Source organism: Schistocerca cancellata, chromosome 9 (genome assembly GCF_023864275.1).
Source record: "Schistocerca cancellata isolate TAMUIC-IGC-003103 chromosome 9, iqSchCanc2.1, whole genome shotgun sequence".
Lineage (NCBI taxonomy): Eukaryota > Metazoa > Arthropoda > Insecta > Orthoptera > Acrididae > Schistocerca > Schistocerca cancellata.
This window is the reverse complement of record NC_064634.1, coordinates 149,058,866-149,081,136: the sequence shown is the minus strand read 5'-3', so window position 1 is coordinate 149,081,136 and position 22,271 is coordinate 149,058,866. Positions and strand designations below refer to the sequence as shown.

Below are 22,271 nucleotides of genomic sequence, written 5' to 3'. Positions count from 1 at the left end.
CTACAAACACTTATTACAATTTCCACTTAATGCTTTCTTTGGCGACTAGCTGACTATAATTTCCGTTATGCTTTGTTTGGACATATTATTTCAATTGTCTTCTCACTACAATTTCTGGCATTTTCGTGGAAAATGATCTGAAACTTTTAGTTAGTAAACTCTGCATTCCTTCAACTGTAATGTATTCTTAATCCCTCTTCGTATTCATAAAACGTTTAATTTCGACTACAGTTTTGCTTCATTTCACTTTCGTTACAAATGTGTCTCTAGTGCTTAGAATGAAGCACACTGGTGTCTAGTGTCCTAGCGTCTACTATTGCTTCGTTATCTTTCTGTTAATTTCAGTAGATACTCTCGCACATGTAAACTAAATTCAAGTGATGCAAACCCCTTACAAACATTTTTTACATGTGATTCCTGTTTTATAAGAATATCTTTATCTATTTTCCTGAGGATACATTTTTGTTTTTCAAACATTGTTGCTAATGTCTCCTAGATTCCTTTCATTTCAGTAATTTGATTTTAGTTCTAGTACTAATAATTAAAACGATTTTCTAAGGTCCCCAGAGCGTCTGCTGTTAATTTTCTTCCATTCTGCAAGCCTGTTTGTCCAAAGAGTTTTCTTTCAATGTCATTCATGTCTTCTCTTTCTCTGACGAAGTTTCTGACGTTTCACTCTGTGGCTTAATTATGAAATTATCAAATGTGTAACGTCCATCACCTTCTGTTAAATCAGTACCAAAGAATTTTGTATTCGAAATTGTGTCCCCAGGCACAGATCGAATAAAAGTTTGATTCGAGGCCGCAACATATAAAACTCTTACTGCTGCTCTTGAGCGCACTATAAATGACTGATTTAGTGTTGGTTCATGGGCTCTTTTTTCTGGATATTCAAAAAAAATGGCTCTGAGCACTATAGGACTTAACAAAATGGTTCAAATTGCTCTGAGCACTATGGGACTTAACATCTGAGGTCATCAGTCCCCTAGAACTTAGAACTACTTAAACCGAACTAACCTAAGAACATCACACACATCCATTCCCGAGGCAGGATTCGAACCTGCTACCGTAGCGGTCGTGCGGTTCCAGACTGAAGCGCCTAGAACCTCTCGGCCACCATCGGTCTGTGGATACTCAATATTTCGTTCATATAAATGACACGCGTGTCTGCCACCCGTTTCACAGTTCTCTTGTTTCGTTTCGAGTGATAAAAAACGAATACTAACACTGTGAAACAGCCACAGTGGGAGGCAAAATTCTCGTTGATTAAATGTGTACTACTTATTGGAAACAAAGCAGTATAAAGTAGAAAATCTCAGTTTTGAAATTTAAGTTATCTGTGTTTTAAATATGTACAGCTAATAACATAGGTAGGTAACTTCTGAACAAATGTTTACTTTACTTACAATTATTCCACCGTCAAAACAAATTATATTTTTATATCTGGATCAGTCAGTTGTACAAATAACGATTACATAACGATATTAGGAACCGGAAGATCGGCATCCAGAACTCAAAATACATCGTGATTCTAATCAAAAATCACCATTTGATTGAAGACTAATAGTTTTCGCTACATTAACGATGTTAGTTCAGTCTAAGGGTCACCACCAACCACAATGGATAAAATCTCCCGTTTGCAGCAGGCAACGGACATGTGGAGGCATTGCGTTCTTTAGTGATTGGAAAGTATGTACGAATGTGCCTTCTGGCGTGATCGTTGTATCAGTAGATGGCAATAGTCGTTCACCAGGACCTGTGGACGGAGCTGACGTTTACGCAGAGAGGCTACAACCCTGTCTCACTCCATTCCCAACCACTGTTTCCCTTTCATGTCCCTCGACTCTCATAACTGCCATCTGGTTTCTGTACAAATTGTAAATAGCCCTTCGCTACCTGTATTTTACCCCTGCCACCTTTAGAATTTGAAAGACAGTATTCCAATCAACATTGTCAAAAGCTTTCTCTAAGTCCACAAATGCTAGAAACGTAGGTTTGCCTTTCCTTAATCTTTCTTCTAAGATAAGTCGTAAAGTCAGTATTGCATCACGTGTTCCAGTATTTCTACGGAATCCAAACTGATCTTCCCCGAGGTCGGCTTCTACTAGTTTTTCCATTCGTCTGTAAAGAATTCGTGTTAGTATTTTGCAGCTGTGGCTTATTAAACTGATAGTTCGGTAATTTTCACATCTGTCAACACCTGCTTTCTTCGAGATTGGAATTATCATATTCTTCTTGAAGTCTGAGGGTATTTCGCCTGTTTCATACATCTTGCTCACCAGATGGTAGAGTTTTGTCAGGACTGGCTCTCCCAAGGCCGTCAGTAGTTCCAATGGAATGTTGTCTACTCCGGGGGCCTTGTTTCGGCTCAGGTCTTTCAGTGCTCTGTCAAACTCTTCACGCAGTATCGTATCTCCCATTTCATCTTCATCTACATCCTCTTCCATTTCCATAATATTGTCCTCAAGTACATCGCCCTTGTATAGACGCTCTATATACTCCTTCCACCTTTCTGCTTTCCCTTCTTTGCTTAGAACTGGGTTTCCATCGGAGCTCTTGGTGTTCATACAAGTGGTGCTCTTATCTCCAAAGGTCTCTTTCATTTTCCTGTAGGCAGTATCTATCTTACCCCTAGTGAGATAAGCCTCTACATCCTTTCATTTGTCCTCTAGCCATCCCTGCTTATCCATTTTGCACTTCCTGTCGATCTCATTTTTGAGACATTTATATTCCTTTTTGCCTGCTTCATTTCCTGCATTTATATTTTCTCCTTTCATCAATTAAATTCAATATTCTGTTACCCAAGGATTTCTACTAGCCCTCATCTTTTTACCTACTTGATCCTCTGCTGCTTTCTCTACTTCATCCCTCAAAGCTACCCATTTTTCTTCCACTGTATTTCTTTCCCCCGTTCCTGTCAATTGTTCCCTTATGCTCTCCCTGAAACTCTGTACAACCTCCGGTTCTTTCAGTTTATCCAGGTCCCATCTCCTTGAATTCCCACCTTTTTGCAGTTTCTTCAGTTTTAATCTACAGGTCATCATCAATAGATTGTGGTCAGAGTCCACATCTGCACCTGGAAATGTCTTACAATTTATAACCTGGTTCCTAAATCTCTGTCCTCCCATGTGTATCTCGCGAAATGACCATGAAGATAAAATTTGAAAAATTTGAGACTTATCAGATTTGTTCTGTTCGCGACTGGAGGAGTAAAGTGGGAACGAGCAATGGTACACAGAGTGGCCTCCGTGACCCTTTGTGACCCTTTGTGGCCCTTCGTGCTCACAAAATGGACTCGTAAAGAAACGCGTTGCACTTCTGTGGACCTTCTCTGATTCCTCTATCAGCCCTAAGTGGTAAGGCTCTGATATTCAAGTGCAATGTCAATTATTGATTGAACAAGTGTTTTAAGCTGTTTTTTAAGCTACTTCCTTTCTGATGAACTACATTCTCTGAGGATTTTCCAGTGAATGTATATGGCATTTAAGCTACACGGTATTAAAGTTATTGGACCATTTCACTTCGAATGGTTCCATGCGCATATTCCTAGATGCTTTATGGAAGTAACTGCTTCTAGAGATCGTTCCTTCGTAGATGTAGAATGCGTGACCTAATATGGTGAATCGACGAAGGCTAGACGTGTGGATCTGGCTCCGAGCGACTTCCATCTCTTCCACGAGATCCATGTCAGACTAGACGCTCAACTCTTGATGACTGCCCATGAACTCAATGATGCTGGGGTACCAGATGGCAAGTTTTGTTGCTAAAAGGATAGAGAAAGTTAACATTACAGTACGACAAATATTAATATTAGATTATCGGCTATATGGAAAAGTAACGTCAATTTATCAATGAGATGGATCTATTTTTTCTTGTGCTAATACCCTATCGCAGGTTAATTTATGAACAGCGCTCGTATATAAGCGGAGAAAAGACGGATGGGCAATCATTCATGTGACAATGTGGGCCGCATATGGAAAAATCGACTGCGATAAGCGATTTTGGTTTGCACCCATGGTGTAAGAGTAGCGTCTTTGATTAATCAAAACCTCATCGGTCATGGGTCAGAACCCCATCACCGCTTAAGTTTTGAAAGAAAAGAAAAGTCCTTCTGCCAATGGCCTTGTCAAAGAGGGCGGAGGAGCGGACAAAAGTTCAGGGCATTCTCTTATTTTTGGGGTGGGAAACTGCCCCTAATGTCGGAAAAATCAGCAATGATCAACGGCACGAGGATGCAGAAGGCAACAGAAACCAGTGAGTTAAACACACGAACTGTGTATCCACAAGACACGTGGCGTGAAACTGAAAAAGTGTCATTATCATCTCACCATTGGCAAAAAATTTCCGACTAGTCCCCCATTCAGATCTCCGGGAGAGGAGTGCCAATGGGGAGGTGACCAGGAGATAAAGATTGAATAATCAACAAATGCATAATGTTCTATGATCTATGCGTGGAATGTTAGAAATTTCAACTTCGTAGTGAAACTAGAAAATCTGAAAAGAGAGATGCGGATCTACAGTACTTCTGTTCTAGAATCACAAGAGGAGGACGTATGCAAGGAAAAGGTCGGGAGATGCGGGAAGATTTCAGTAACGTCAGGGAGAGGTTCCGAAATCAGGTATTCATTGTAAGGTGTGCTCAAGAGCAGATACAGACTCAGATCATAATTTGGTAGTGATAAGGAGCAGGCTAAGACTGAACAGGAACAATCAGTGCACAACGAAGTGTGGTACGAAGATACTAAGAAATGAAGAGATACGTTGGAAATTCTCTGAGGCTGTAGATACTGCGATAAGGAATAAATCCCTAGGCAGTTCAGTTAAAGAGGATGGACATCTCTAAAAAGGGCAATCGCAGAGATTCGAAAGAAAAACATAGCTTCAAAGAAGGTAGCTACGAAGAAAGAAAGCGTAACCAAGAAATACTTCAGTTGATCGTTGTCATAAGGAAGTACAAATACGTTCAGGGAAATTCAGGAATAAAGAAATAAAAGTCACTTAGGAATGAAAAGAACGGGGAAGTGCAGGGAAGCTAAGACGAAATGGATGCGGGAAAAATGTTAAGAAATCGAAAAAGAAATGATAGTCTAAAGGACTGATTCAGCGTATAGAAAACTGAAAAGAAACTTTGGTGAAATGAATAGCACGGGTGGTAACATTAAGGGTGCAAGTCGCAGGCCCTGCATTTCACATTTATCGGCCGATACGTGGCCTGCGACTTACACATAAAATTTTTTACATTAAATAAATTCGCATTTGCGAATAAGGACAACCATCAGCGGCAGAATGGAATGACAATGAAAATTTGTGCCGATGCCGTCTGACCTGTACGGGCATATACTTAATGGACGCACGAGTACAGATGGTAGAAGCATGGTTGACCAGATCTGGAAGTTTCGCTACGGCCATGTGTCGTGCACGGATAGTCACATGGTAAGGCGACCGCTGGCGATTAGCGGGAAATCTGGGTTCTAGCCCCGGTCAGCAGGTGATGTCCCTTCGCCGTCACCACTGGTCCTTCCTTCATGGGGAATAAGCTCCGGGTTATTAAGCTTCTACCAGCGGCTTGGACGACCTCCTCTCGGCTGTGAGGAGATCATTGTAGCTAGATTGTGCATCGGCCACTGTCTTTTTAGCCATCACCATTCGTTAAGTGGTGCTTCCCCACGACATTGTACTCACTGCACTCAACCTTTGACGTTTCGCCATTTAATGACGGAATGCCCTTTTTTTAACCTCCTAACGTTCTCATTTGTGTACGCCGTCTTAGTTATCGGCAGTTTTAGCTAACGACAATCGGGCTGTCGACCGCGTTTTACTTTTTATCCGTAGTAGCAGTAAGGCGAACGCTATTTCATTTTTAGTTCAGGACCTTCGCTTTCTATCGAGTACTTTGTGGACCTTCCTCCAAGTCCCTGTGTTTAGCTTTATTCTACATCTACATCTACTCCGCAAGCCACCCAACGGTGTGTGGCGGAGGGCACTTTAAGTGCCACTGTCATTACCTCCCTTTCCTGTTCCAGCCGCGAATGGTTGGCGGGAAGAACGACTGCCGGAAAGCCTCCGTGTGCGCTAGAATCTCTCTAATTTTACATTCGTGGTCTCCTCGGGAGGTATAAGTAGAGTAGGGGGAAGCAATATATTCGATACCTAATCCAGAAACGCACCCTCTCGAAACCTGCACAGCAAGCTACACTGCGATGCAGAGCGCCTTTCTTGCAGAGTCTGCCACTTGAGTTTGCTAAACATCTCCGTAACGCTATCACGCTTACCAAATAACCCTGTGACGAAACGCGCCGCTCTTCTTTGGATTTTCTCTATCTCCTCTGTCAACCCGACCTGGTACGGATCCCACACCGATGAGCAATACTCAAGTATAGGTCGAACGAGTGTTTTGTAAGCCACCTCCTTCGTTGATGGACTACATTTTCTAAGGACTCTCCCAATGAATCTCAACCTGGCACCTGCCTTAGCAACAATTAATTTTATATGATTATTCCACTTCATATCGTTCCGTACGCATACTCCCAGATATTTTACAGAAGTAACTGCTACCAGTGTTTTTTTCCGCTACCATATAATCATACAATAAAGGATCCTTCTTTCTATGTATTCGCAATACATTACATTTGTCTATTTTAAGGGTCAGTTGACACTCCCTGCTCCAAGTGCCTATCCGCTGCAGATCTTTCTGTATTTCGCTGCAATTTTCTAATGCTGCAACTTCTCTTTATACTACAGCATCATCCGTGAAAAGCCACATGGAACTTCCGACACTATCTAATAGGTCATTTATATATATTGTGAAAAGCAATGGTCCCATAACACTCCCCTGTGGCACGCCAGAGGTTACATTAACGTCTGCGGACGTCTATCCATTGACAACAACATGCTGTGTTCTGTTTGCTAAAAACTCTTCAATCGAGCCACACAGCTGGTCTGATATTCCGTAGACTCTTACTGTTCCGTCGTTTTGGATTAACGTGTAATCGTTTCACTCTTTTCCTTGTTTTCGTGTTATACAGTTCTGACATGGGCGCATATGACCCTATTTGTTTTTAGTCGCTTAAACTAAACAAAACAAACAAATTTTCATTGTATATTGGAAATTTGTGGTAAGGTCTAATGGGACCAAACTGCGGAGGTCATCGGTCCCTACGCTTACACACTACTTAATCTAACTTCAACTAACTTACGCTAAGGACGACACACACACACACAACCATGCCGGAGGGTGGACTCAAACCTCCGACGGGGGGAATGATTCATTGTCATCATTCTATTCTACAGCTGACAGTTGTCCTTATTCGCAATTGCGAATTGATATAACGTATTTCATTACGGCTGTAGTCGCCGCAATGCGTGTTCCTTCGGAGATGCATGCATGTCCAAAGGAGCGTTGCATCGTAATCAGTGTAACACAAGCATTGCAATCTCGTTCAAACAAAATGTCAGCCCGATACGGGAATAATGTTCATGCATGTACGAGAACAGATATAACGCACGCCCAGAAACTTTGTGTTTATGTTGTCGTTATCATTCCATCATCATTTCATCTTCATCATCATCATCATCATCATCATCATCATCATTTGTGGCACTGGCTAGAGTAGACTGTGAAAAAATTGGACTGAGTGACAGTTGGGACTTTGTACGGGCGCCTCACAAACCATACATCATCAGCAGATATAACACGTGGACGACGCAATGCTGGTATGGATGTATGAGCTGTCCGTGAGTCGCGCACGGATAGCCGAAGCTGACGTAAAGCAGGAAATCTGTGTGCCAGAATCGGTCTCGCACAATTTTTCATTTTCAAATGGTTCAAATGGCTCTAAGCACTATGGGACTTAACATCTGAGGTCATCAGTCCCCTAGAACTTAGAACTACTTAAACCTATCTAACCTAAGGACATCACACTCATCCATGCCCGAGGCAGGATTCGAATCTGCGACCGTAGCAGCAGCGCGGTTCCGGACTGAAGAGCCTAGAACCGCTCGGCCACAACGGCCAACTTTTCATTTTCATCGTTCTATTATACAGCGGGAGGTGCTTCATATTCACAAATGCGAATACATTTAATGTCTTTCATAGCAGGTGTAGTCGCCGCAGTGCCTGTTGCTTTGGACATGAATGCAGGTTCAAAGGAACATCGCATCATACTTTACAACATAGGCACTACATTTTCGTCTATGTATTTTAGGTCCGCTATGAAATACCGCCAGAATCACACGTTATCGTATGGCTCATAGTCTACTGACAAAAGTGAAACTTGAAAACGCTGGAAGAAAATATTTTTGGAGTTTATTTTCCTACATGCAGAGGTATGTGGTATTACGTACTAGGATGTGTAGAGGAAAAGTCGGTGGTCATTTTTTGTTCCTGAGTAATACGGCACACGAGTGCGTTGCCGGTTTTAGTGCACAGAACAGAACAGAGCAGCGCTGATGAGAGTCGTAAACAAGACGTCGGCGCGAGCAATCGCGAGCCGGCTGCGTTGTTTTGCGCCCCCCCAGTGCGTCGTAGCCGCGACCGCTCGTCCGACCGGCAGCGGAAATAAGAGGGGGCGCTATCTGACGCCGGATCACGCGCCGCGGCCGGCTGCGGCCGGTTAATACGGTCCGGCCGGCCGGCGTTATGGCCGGCTTTTACGAGCGGCATCGGCGGCCACGCACACAAACACCGCCTGCCCCACCCTCCCGCCCACAAACACGGGGAGGGAGAGAGAGAGAGAGAGAGAGCATGGAACAATCGTATTACAGGAAAAAGAGAAAGAAATGTATAACAGGAGTAGGACCGCAGTTGCAGTGTAGTGCGTAAAGTCACAACGTAAGTTCTGCCCATATAATATCCTGGACTCTCCTTGAACAGTTTCTTCCATTTCGTCAAAATGTGAGACTGTAACAGTGAAATAAGAGAGTGATATCATGCTTGTAATTCAACTGCACACAGATGAAATAAAAGTAATTATAAGAGCTAAATATTTCTAAAAGAAAATTATTAATTACTAAACTGAAGACAATCTCATTTTTGTAATTTTTTTAACTTTATGGTACTTGACATTCAGAACTTAAATACAAATCGCCCAAAATCTTTCGATATAACTGTCAAAAATTCTCTAGAACATCGCATTTGAAGTTTTACAAGAGCTTGTAATTTACTAAAGCTACCAACACATTTTCCACAGCCACCGTGCTTCTGTGGTAAAATGTTGGGCTATCCTGTGGGCGATTAGGGTTTGATTCCCAGCCAATGCAAATTTTTACATAAATGTAAGTATCGTATAAGTACTTCTACGAAACACAAAAAACATAAAGATGAAAGTAATAAGTTGCAGTTGTTGTGGTCTTCAGTCCTGAGACTGGTTTGATGCAGCTCTCAGTGCTACTCTATCCTGTGCAAGCGTCGTCATCTCCCACTACCTACTGCAACCTACATCTTTATGAATCTGCTTACTGTATTCATCTCTTGGTCTCCCTCTACGATTTTTACCCTCCACGCTGCCCTCCAATACTAAACTGCTGATCCCTTGATGCCTCAGAACATGTCCTACCAACGGATCCCTTCTTCTAGTCAAGTTGTGCCACAAACTTCTCTTCTCCCCAATCCTATTCAATACCTCCTCATTAGTTATATGACCTACCCATCCAATCTTTAGCATTCTTCTGTAGCACCACACTTCGTAAGCTTCTATTCTCTTCTTGTCCAAACTAGTTATCGTCCATGTTTCACTCCCATACATGGCTAAACTCCATACAAACGCTTTCAGAAATGACTTCCTGACACTTACATCTATACTCGATGTTAACAAATTTCTCTTCTTCAGAAACGTTTTCCTTGCCATTTCCACTCTACATTTTATATCCTCTCTACTTCGACCGTCATCAGTTATTTTGCTCCCCAAATAGCAAAACTCCTTTACTATTTTGAGTGTCTCATTTCCTAATCTAATTCCCGCAGCATCACCCGACTTAATTCGACTACATTCCATTATCCTTGTTTTGCTTTTGTTGATGCTCATCTCATATCCTCCTTTTAAGACTCTGTCTATTTCGTTCATCTGCTCTGCAAAGCCCTTTGCAGTCTCTGGCTGAATTACAGTGTTATCGCCAAACCTAAAATTTTTTATTTCTTTCCCCTGGACTTCAATTACAGCTACAAATTCATCTTTTGTTTCCTTTCAAATGGTTCAAATGGCTCTGAGCACTATGGGACTCAACTGCTGAGGTCATTAGTCCCCTAGAACTTAGAACTAGTTAAACCTAACTAACCTAAGGACATCACAAACATCCATGCCCGAGGCAGGATTTGAACCTGCGACCGTAGCGGTCTTGCGGTTCCAGACTGCAGCGCCTTTAACCGCACGGCCACTTCGGCCGGCTTTGTTTCCTTTACTTCTCGCTCAATACACAGATTGAATAACATGCTGGATACGCTGCAACCCTGTCTCACTCTCTTTTCAACTACTAGTTGCCTTTCATGCCCCTCGACTTTTATAACTGCCATCTGTTTTCGGTGCAAATTGTAAATAGCTTTTCGCTCCCTGTGTTTCACCCCTGCCACCTATAGAATTTGGGGGAGAGTATTATATCTAGTCAACATTGTCAAAAGCTTTCTCGAGGTCTACAAATGCTAAAAATGTAATCTTGCCTTTCCTTAAGCTATCTTCTATCTCGAAATAGTAGGTGCATGAATTTAGATATAAAGGGGTGATGTAAACTTTTGTTGATATGTGTATGCGGCAGTACGTTGAATGGACTCAGCACAGCGAGATAACTCAATGTGAAGATGTAACACAATGGCAGTAAAGAGCTGCTATATTTAGACTTGCCCATGATCACACCGTGACTGAAGCAGCATGATTTGTTGGTGTATTAACGTGAACTGACCAACACTCCTACAAGGAATTCAGTTGCAATCACAGCTCTCTAACACGGCCAAAGAGTTGAGCTCGTGAAAAAATGCTAATGACAGGGACCAGAGACGACTGTTGCGCCCCCGCAGTGACAACGGGTTTTAAATCAAGCAGTAGTGCTTGGTGTTAATGAATGTAGGCGTGTCTCTTCTAGTTTCCAGTCTAAATTTGCAAAGAGAACTACATGTAATTGATGTATGGAGCCGGGCACCAAGCGTAGCTTCAAGAAGCCAAACAACGCAGAAAACGGGCAGTAGTTGATTGGAGGCAAGGCAGTGTGGTCCATCCGGCGAGGACTCTGCCTGTTTTCGTATGATGCATGACAGACTTCAGCGACCACTGAAGATGGTGTTTGAACCATCACTGAGTGGAGTTCTTATTTTAGTCCACAAGTCGTCCTGTGATTCGTGAGGCGTGTTTGTCGTGCCATAAAATGTGTCCACTCATTAGTTTACCATGGGCATCAATCAGAATATTACTTTATTTCAACATTCTCGATGGTGTACTGCAACCCTTAGTTTGACATTTCTATGACGAATAGACTGTCGACGCACTCATCTTCCAACATGGCAGCAAACCAATTCACAATACTGCACGCATACATTAGTCGTTTTGCCGAATACTCGGGTACACGTCAAGTTTCCCGCTAAATCAGTCGATCTTAATCCTAATAGAATATCACGTTACCTTCCATTAGGAAAGTTGGCGCACTCAGCGACTGTGATACTATTTATAAATTATAGAGCGCAGCAATCAGTCGTCTTTTTTTTTAGGTTTTATTTGTCAAAACCAGATTTCGGCTAGTGCACTATTTTCTGTTCTCGATACATGTCAGTGCCCTGTTGTTCGGGCATCAGCCACAGTTCTTTGAATTCTATAGAATGTGCCTGGCAGTGCTTGGAATAGATGGTGAAACGTAAGATGATCATCCCTGATATGTGGAAGCTCTACGGGATATAATAATCCAGTGATTTTAGCTGATATTCGTGAAGAAATTGTAAGTAGGCTGTTTAGATTTTTATATTGGTAATGCTACATAGCGCTCTGTATGAAAATCACTGGCTGTGCTGTGTGCAGTCTGTGGCTAGTTTGCATTGTTGTCTGCCATTGTAGTGTTGGGCAGCGACAGCTGGATGTGAACAGCGCGTAGCGTTGCGCAGTGGGAGGTGAGCCGCCAGCAGTGGTGGATGTGGGGAGAGAGATGGCGGAGTTTTGAAATTTGTTAGACTGGATGTTATGAACTGCTATATATATTATGACTATTAAGATAAATACATTGTTTGTTCTCTACAAAAACCTTTCATTTGCTAACTATGCCTATCAGTAGTTAGTGCCTTCCGTAGTTTGAATCTTTTATTTAGCTGGCAGGAGTGGCGCTCGCTGTATTGCAGTAGTTCGAGTAATGAAGATTTTTGTGAGGTAAGTGATTTGTGAAAGGTATAGGTTAATGTTAGTCAGGGCCATTCTTTTGTAGGGATTTTTGAAAGTCAGATTGCGTTGCGCTAAAAATATTGTGTGTCAGTTTAAGCACAGTCCTGTATAAATGTTCTAAGGGGACGTTAATCATAATATATATAGCAGTTCATAAAATCCATTTTTACAAATTTCAAAACTCCGCCATTTCTCGCCCCACATCCACCACTGCTGGCGGCTCACCTCCAACTGCGCAACGCTACGCGCTGTTCATGTCACAATATTTCACACGACATCACAGAAAAACACAATTTGAAGAGCAAAAATAGGGGAACACATTAACATAGCACTGAAAATAATATCTAGTTAATTGCAAGCGTAGCTGCGAAATACTTGGTGCAAATCTACATGCATGCCACAACTGTTTTACTGTACAACAATGAAAGACTGCAACTACAAAGGAGATTCTCTCTACAATTACTCAATAACAATAAACAAAATCTACACTAATTACACAAACTACAAGAAAAAATCAGAAGATTCCAGTGAGGTATCCTCGGCTAAGGGTCGACATATGAAACGTCCCCTTTGAAAAATTATATAAGACTGTGCTTAAACTGACACACAATATTTTTTTTAGCGCAACGCAATCTGACTTTCAAAAATCCCTACAAAAGAATGGCCCTGACTAACATTAACCTATACCTTTCACAAATCACTTACCTCACAAAAATCTTCATTACTCGAACTACTGCAATACAGCGAGCGCCACTCCTGCCAGCTAAATAAAAGATTCAAACTACGGAAGGCACTAACTACTGATAGGCATAGTTAGCAAATGAAAGGTTTTTGTAGAGAACAAAAAATGTATTTACCTTAATAGTCATAATATATATAGCAGTTCATAACATCCAGTCTAACAAATTTCAAAACTCCGCCATCTCTCTCCCCATATCCACCACTGCTGGTGGCTCACCTCCCACTGCGCAACGCTACGCGCTGTTCACATCCAGCTGCCGCTGCCCAACACTACAATGGCAGACAACAATGCAAACTAGCCACAGACTGCACACAGCACAGCCAGTGATTTTCATACAGAGCGCTACGTAGCATTACCAATATAAAAATCTAAACAGCCTACTTACAAAATGTATGGAACCGTTTCCTCATTGAAATGAGGTCATTATTAACGTCAGTGGCGGTGTTAACCAGTGTTAACATGGTGTCCCTAATAAGACGATAGCTATGTGCCCTGTCTTCGTAAGCATAGCCCTAAGTGTGTACGATCGGGCGTGGTGTAGCGCTAATAGATTACAGATGCAAATATTCCCTGTGAATCAGTCTGTGTGTTAATGAAAAACGTATCAAAATCCCTGTAATAGTTACTGAAATTAGCTTCATGCAGGCAGAGCATTTAGACATGGGTACAGATTCCGATACTTGGTAGTTGCAAGACTTCGTTGCAGCTAGAATATGCTACTTGAGACCCCGCGTGTTCACCATTTCATTTTGTTTCTCCAACTATGGTTAACCGTTACCACTGGTAACTTACGTGATAGTGTTTCTGATTACAAAGTGTATCAGAGAATGAGTGAGAGTATTTTTAACGAGACAGAGTAATGAATATGTTTGTAAAATGAGAAAATAAAAATTTCAAATCAGCGAAGAGAACTTCTGCTTTATCTTTAATTAGTACCCTATTTCTCTAATAACACGAAAATCCATGAGTGCCTGTTTAGGAGGATCAGTGCAACTAGGTGCTCATTAAGTGTACTGAATTGATGATACACGTACCTTTCTGACAATACAACGGTTTCTACAACAGTTCCTTAAATCCGCATCGCGTTTTCCGTTGCGTAATTTAGTTGGAAGATACATAATCAGATTGCGTCATTAATCCAAGCATAGAGTGTTGCCCATTCCCATCCCCTCCCCTCCTTCCCCCAACCCCTTCCCCTTCCGATGTTAAAAGTCGCATGAAATATTTTTTAGCCCATTTCTGATTTGCCCAACTTGTATGTAGGAAATGCACACCTTGAGCCTTGAGAAGTCTGTTCCTTCAATGTTCGATTTATTTTCAGGTACTATCTAAAACGCCACAAAAATTATCAATCCCAGATTCGGCTATATTAAATAAGGCATTTTAAGATGAATCAAACGAGAGAGGAATTATGTAAGGCATGTTGCTGACCAGTTAGACTGAAGGTAGGTAAAACCAAGTAACAGAGATAGGCACATTTTGGCGTTGTTTATTCGTATGCAGTGTTTCGATTCACTGGAACCCTCAGTTTTAATTTATCTCGCTGACTGTCGAGCTTGTACATCAACTTTTATATCAGAGCTCACCTCGGAATGCCAGAACTTTTACCCTTCGCTATTTGTTCGCGATATAGAGGACCTAACACACGTTCAGTGATTTTGCAGAAGAGGCAGACCATCGGTGTATCGGCACAAGCCTTTAAAATAAATGGGAATGACAGAAAAGAATGACGAGAATTCTCAAAGTATATTATGCAGTCGCTTAGGCGACGGGTACTGCAAATTCGCTATGAAACAACATTACAATGCCATGCAGACAGAATTTAAAGATTTAGTTGGCAATGAAAGAGCAAAATATTGCCTCGGAATTCTTTGCTCCGTGCATCAATCAGCACTGTGTGCTAAATTTTTGGGCATGGAGGACGTGAAGAAATTTGAGGTACGAATAGTAAAATTTCTGACGTCGCACGCATTATTTCGCTGTCACCTGCAACAGTTTTCGATGGAACGAACAGTATGGGACTACACATTACTGCAAAGTAATTTGGTTAAGGGACATGGCTGGAACGATTTTTCGGTTTAAAACGTGCTATTGTTGGATTTTTGAATAATACAAGGAGTGCAGGAATGAAAATGGGAACACGCTGGAATCGACTCATACATCGCGTATTAAGTGGACTTGACTGCACAGTACCCATAATAAGAGATTGCAAGGAGAGAAACAACTTATTTCTGATTCGAAAGGGATGCGTTTAGGGAAAAAAAATCGCAGTGTAGAAGGGGCCAAGTCTGACACACAGTACGGTTAACTAAACTCACTGGCGTTAAGAAAAACGCAAAGTTTAAAGAATTCATTGTGGCCTTAAAAGAACTGCCAGGATAGTGTCATAAACGTTTTGAGAACACTGCCAATCTTGTACCTGTTTTCGAGCTGTTTTTGGGACCGTTTGCAGTTTCAGGTGAAAGCGTCCCTGTACATGTGCAGATGTAACTCGTTGACCTGAGAGTTACGATAATTCCCTTTGAAAGACAAATCAATATAACATTAAAACTGACCAGGTCGTGTACATCCTTTACCTCACGTAGAGGTCGCAAAATCGCTACAATATTTCGACCAACATATGTGTGGAAGACGTTTTTTCTATGGTGACACTAAATAAGTGACGACTGCGTTGCAACCTGAGGCCGAAAATCTGTAATTTTCTTCGTCTGTCCATATGCCGACATTTTTTCCAGATCAAAATTATATATTTTCAGCGCGCCAAAAATAATTAAATATTACTGAAAAGTTTTGTGTTTGGTCTATATTTTTAAGAAATGTGAAATGTAAGAGCAAAAAAAAAAAAAAGAAAATACTGGTACACGTGGCTAATATCACATAGTGACCACGCGTGCCCGCACAAGTGCCACAGCAGAACGTGACGTGGACTCGACTAAAGTCTGAAGTAGTGCTGGAGGGAACTGACACCACTAATCCTGCTGGGCTGTCCACAAATGGGGTGGAGATCTCTTGTGAACAGCACGTTGCAAGGCTTCCCAGATATGGTCAATAATGTCCTTGTCTGGGGAGTCTGGTGGCCAGAGGAAGAGTTTAAACTCAGAAGAATTTTCCTGGAGCCACTCTGTAGCAATTCCGGACGTGTGGGGTACCCCATTGTCCTGCTGGAATTGCCAAAGTCTGTCGGAATGCACAATGGACATCAATGGATGCAGGTGATCAGACAGGATGCCTACGTACGTGTCACCTGTCAGTCATCTAGACGTATCAGTGGTCCCATATCACTCCTACTGCACACGCCCCACACCATTACAGAGCCTCCGTCACATTGGACAATCCCCTACTGACATGCAGGGTCCGTGGATTCATGATGATGTCTCCATACCTGTACATGTCCATCCGCTAGAAGTAATTTGAAACGAGACTCGTCCAACCAGGCAACGTGTTTCCAGTCATCAACAGTCCAGTTGGTGTTGGACGGGCCCGGGCGTCGTGCAGTCATTAAGGATACACGACTTGGCCTTCGGCTCCGAGAGGCGATATCGATGATGTTTCGTTGAATCGTTCGCACGCTGACACACGTTGATCGCCCAGCACTGAATTCTGCAGTAATTTGCGAAAGAAATGCAATTCTGTCACGTTGAACGATTCTTTTCAGTCGTCGTTGGTCCCGTTGTTGCAAGATCTTTTCCCGGCCGCTGCAATGTCGTAGGTTGGATGTTTTACCGGATTCCTGAGATTCACGGTATACTCGTGAAATGGTCGTACGGGAAAATACCCGCTTCATCGCTACCTCGCAGATGCTGCGTCCCATCGCTTTTGCGCCGAATATACCACTACGTTCCAACTCACTTAAATCTTGATAACGTGCCACTCTAGCAGCAGTAACTGGTCTAGCAAGTGCGCCAGACGCTAGTTGTCTTAAATAGGCGTTGCCGACAGGAGCGCCATATTCCACCGGTTTACATATCGCTGTATTTGAATATGCATGCCTGTACATGTTTCCTTGCCGCTTCAGTGTGATTTAAATGCGGTGCATTAGCATTTTCCTCCTAATGCTCAGACAGCATGGCGTGGCGGTGAGGAAAACGTGGCAGCCATATCTGCTGAGCGCTTTCGGCGCTCGTGCCATTCCATGCCATGGGACGGCACGCGAGCGGAATTCTTGGCGAGCTCTGTTTCATATTTTTACGGAAGAAGAGCGTACATCTGAGTCGTGTGCTACACACTATCATTGCCGGCGACGTGTGTTTCACAAGTAGCTGCACGGTTGCTCGTACTCTACGATTAGACAAGATCCAGTTCCCCTATATTCCCAATGCTCATCATCATCATCATCATCATTTAAGACTGATTATGCCTTTCAGCGTTCAGTCTGGAGCATAGGCCCCCTTATACAGTTCCTCCATGATCCTCTATTCAGTGCTAACATTGGTGCCTCTTCTGATGTTAAACCTATTACTTCAAAATCATTCTTAACCGAATCCAGGTACCTTCTCCTCGGTCTGGCCCGACTCCTCCTACCCTCTACTGCTGAATCCATGAGTCTCTTGGGTAACGTTGCTTCTCCCATGCCTGTAACATGACCCCACCATCCAAGCCTGTTCGCCCTGACTGCTACATCTATAGAGTTCATTCCCAGTTTTTCTTTGATTTCCTCATTGTGGACACCCTCCTGCCATTGTTCCCATCTACTAGTACCTGCAATCATCCTAGCTACTTTCATATCCATAACCTCAACCTTGTTGATAAGGTAACCTGAATCCACCCAGCTTTCGCTCCCATACAACAAAGTTGGTCGAAAGATCGAACGGTGCACAGATAATTTAGTCTTGGTACTGACTTCCTTCTTGCAGAAGAGAGTAGATCGTAGCTGAGCGCTCACTGCATTAGCTTTGCTACACCTCGCTTCCAGTTCTTTCACTATGTTGCGATCCTGTGAGAATATGCATCCTAAGTACTTGAAACCGTCCACCTGTTCTAACTTCGTTCCTCCTATTTGGCACTCAATCCGTTTATATTTCTTTCCCACTGACATTACTTTCGTTTTGGAGATGCTAATCTTCATACCATAGTCCTTACATTTTTGATCTAGCTCTGAAATATTACTTTGCAAACTTTCAATCGAATCTGCCATCACAACTAAGTCATCCGCATATGCAAGACTGCTTATTTTGTGTTCACACATCTTAATCTCACCCAGTCAGTCTATTGTTTTCTACATATGATCCATAAATAATATGAACAACAGTGGAGACAGGTTGCAGCCTTGTCTTACCCCTGAAACTACTCTGAACCATGAACTCAATTTACCGTCAACTATAACTGCTGCCTGACTATCCATGTAAAGACCTTTAATTGCTTGCAAAAGTTTGCCTCCTATTCCATAATCTTGTAGAACAGACAATAACTTCCTCCTAGGAACCCGGTCATATGCCTTTTCTAGATCAACCGAGGCATTTTGCTCTGATTGTTGCCAGCATCATATTTAAAGTACCAGGGAAGCAGGTTGCTAGCCTTACTTGCCCCGAGTCCCATTGGGTTTTACCCCTAACGGCTGAGGGACTAACCGGTGGATTTGATAGTCTTTGCCGTATAAGCACAAAGGTGACCACGACTCAGAATATGTCCGAGATGCCCAGCCTTATTCCAAAGTATCTGGTATCCCGACTGTCGGGACCACTTACTTGGCCACTCATACGTTGCCCGTGGTTCATGAACTAGGACATGACTACAGGAACCCACACCATGAACCACATTCCCAATGCTAGCTCATGAAAATCTGACGTTTAATGTGTTACGTGTTCCATCTGTAGGGGGATAACACATGCTTATCTGAGTTTCTTTAGTGGTCAGTTACTTGATTAACTTCTTCCAATAGTGAACAGTTCCCTCAGGAGGAAAAAATAATATAACAGCCTTAGTAGACTTGTGCAAAGCAGCATGCGGTCATCGGTGTATTTTTCCTCATTTATGACTTACTGTGCATATATTTAAGTGGCCGGACTCAGTAGCGTTCCTGAAAAGAGTTTTAAGTGCTTTGTCTTGGCGGCCTGGAGCGGCGCATTCTGTTTTACTGCCAATCTCTAGCTTTCCTGTGGTCCCAGGGCACCGGTTAGAGCCTGTGTAATTTTTATGTTGCAGGCGTATCTGCGTCTGCCTCGCCCCTGGGAGAAGTCATTCTTCTGGCCAGACGTAGCGGCCGCCACTCCGCTCTCCGCTGATAAACTTGCCGAAACATTTCCAGGTAAGCTGCTGCCCAGGCATTCTGCAGAGATGGCGCTGTTTTGTGCGCCTTTTCTTCGCTTTAATTGCTTCTCCGCAGATCTCTTTTTAGCGCGATCCTGCTTTCCCAGTAAAATATACAAAGAATTTTCTCAACTTCCTTGGTAAAAGTGGGTAGATGTTGTTACGGTCCAAATAAATGAACCGCTAGAGACGTTCTTTCTTCATGGATACAGTGAAAGAGAAGCAATTTAACCTGGCGTGTGGGCGCTATACGTAGAATTATTCCTACTTTCTGGCGAGAAAAAAGTTAACACTCTATTGACGTTCTCCAAGTTTTACTCGTATTTATGTACTCACAAATCGTTTACGACTACTTACGCCGTCATCAGAAAAAATGAATGTGCAGTTACAGAGAAACTAACGGAGTTATGCTGTACTGAAGAGTTCGTACAAAGTAAAGTATTGTGTTTTACAAAATACAAAGGATGACGTTAAAATTTTAAATGAATAATACGGTTAACTCGGGCTCTCGTATAAATATAGCTTGTTGTAATATTATTCTTCCCGTTTTGGGCATCTGAGAACCAAGTTAATTCGGAGAAGCTTCTTTACTTTTTTTTATTCAAGTCAAATATTCTTCCAATTTGTGATTTTACAGTTTGAGATCCACACAGCTTGCATGCATAATGGAAATGTTTAAAATTTAAGAAAAAATTAAAATCATCTAAAAAATTTCTGGTAGCCGCATTAGCTGTTAATAGTTTCTTTATTACAGGATATTACGCGATAGTTGTATCAACAGTTGATGCGGATACCGTAAGTTTTTTACAACATTTTACTGGTTGTTTAATGTTTAAAAAATGAGTATTTCTATTAAATATTCTTTCGTTCACATTCTTTGAGACCTTATTCCTTGTTCTGCCTACGATGCTTATGTCCTAGGTCTAATTTTGTCCTGGTAACGTAAGAGGGCCTCAGTTTTGCCTTCAGAAGAAATCCCGTTCTAAATCTCTGTTCCAGTCATTCTCATTTATTCAAGATTAACTCTGGGATCCGGCGTACTTTGAATTGTTCACAAGAAAATTTGCTATGCGATGTGTGAACTTTCCGTGGCTTGTCAGAAGCCTCGTACGTCCGAAGAACGTAGTCTTTCATATGCTGACGGTATTAGAGATCCTCCGCATTTGGGTGTACAAGTTCTAGGTCGCACGTCTTTTAATAGTTGGTCTTTAACAGTACGTTTAAAAAAAATGAGCCACATGTTCCTACAGGAGGTAGTTTTCTTCAAAAATATAAGAAAATTCCTGTTCTTAAATGTCCGAAAACGAATACTGGTAAGGTGGTGGATTGGTTAGCAGGGCACATTGGCTGCTAGAGTGGAATGCTGAACCCATTTGAGGGTACAAAAAATTTATTTTCACCACATTTAATTAAAACAGAGCACTGGTAACAACACAGTGTTTAATTCGTATTTGTAAATTGTGGTGATCTACACCGATAATGTAATTGTATAAAAGCAATGAGAATAATTCAACAAATTTTAAAAGAAAAACAGCATTATGGCCTCAACTTTAAACTCATAAAAAATCACTTTACACAAATATAACTAACATAACTACAGATATGAGCTGACTAGTCAATTATCAAACCTTGTGAATATGAAAAATAGCAGTTTGCAAAAGGTATTAGGTTTTTTAAAAAAAAACTCAAGTTGCAAGATCACATAAATACGAGAATTAGTTATTATGGAAAACATTCAGCAATATGATGTTATGATAGCCTGAAAGATGTACCCAGCAGTTAGCACATTAGCGACGTTTGGTGTTGACAGCGGCCGCGCGTCTGGGGTCAAGTGAGAACAGGCAGGAGGGGCTGCGCTCACCAATAATGTCTCTTAGAACACAGCAACCCAGTATTAACACACAGTTCGCTAAAATACTAAACCGGCAGCCTAACACTGGCTAGCGCCAAATGCAGGACGAGATGTTAAGCGTTATAGTGTGACAACCGCAGTTACTGTTAAAGCAGTAGTTCACTAAACAATCTCGAACGACATGAAATTTCACTTGACATATTTATACACCACAACCAGTTCAAGGTGATAATGACCAGACCATCCGCACACAACCTTAAATACCAAAGCACCGTCTGACGGCGCAAAATTGTTACTATTATAGTTGCCAACAGAAAGGAAATTGACAATTCCAGATTAAATTTGTGGCTTAAGTTTTATATAGAGAATAAATTTTGATACATAAAATTGACCACTTAACATATTAACAATAACTATAAAAAAAAGGAATTGCCGAATATAGGCCACACTTGTAATGAAATGACCGAGCGAGGTGGCGCAGTGGTTAGCACACTGGACTCGCATTCGGGAGGACGACGGTTCAATCCCGTCTCCGGCCATCCTAATTTAGGTTTTCCGTGATTTCCCTAAATCGCTTCAGGCAAATGCCAGGATGGTTCCTTTGAAAGGGCACGGCCGATTTCCTTCCCCATCCTTCCCTGACCCGAGCTTGCGCTCCGTCTCTAATGACCTCGTTGTCGACGGGACGTTAAACACTAATCTCCTCCTCCTGTAATGCAACAGAACCAGGGCACAACGCAGTTTAATGGATTTGTAATACAAAATATTCCGAAGCCACTTCGTAGTGGTTTAAGGAATGACTACCGAAAATCAGAGTGGCTACACGGATCAATGACATCCAGAAGTTCCACCATAAAATAACTCACCGTTTAAAGTTAGTCCAGGAGCTCGCTGTTAACGTGCACACCAGGGTAAACTCCCGCGCACTCCTCAGGCTTCCAGATAGACACGACTCTTACGCAGAGCCTCTGTTGACCGGTGACTGCTTCCGCACCGCAGTTCCGCCCGCCACCAGACGCAGGCGCCGCAATGTCAACACCGTGCGTCCTCGCAGTGCACCAAGCGCCGACTGGCTCCTCGTGAT

At 42.3% G+C, this 22,271-nt stretch overlaps 1 protein-coding gene across 1 annotated transcript in view; it reads left to right on the top strand.

Moving 5' to 3' along the window:
* Positions 1-22,271, top strand: part of LOC126100947 (potassium channel subfamily K member 13) — a 1,039,067-nt gene that overhangs the window by 347,338 nt on the left and 669,458 nt on the right. The window contains exon 3 of the mRNA XM_049911608.1: positions 19,231-19,333. The gene's annotated coding sequence lies outside the window, so the exon portion shown is untranslated. The remainder of the gene's footprint in view (positions 1-19,230; positions 19,334-22,271) is intronic.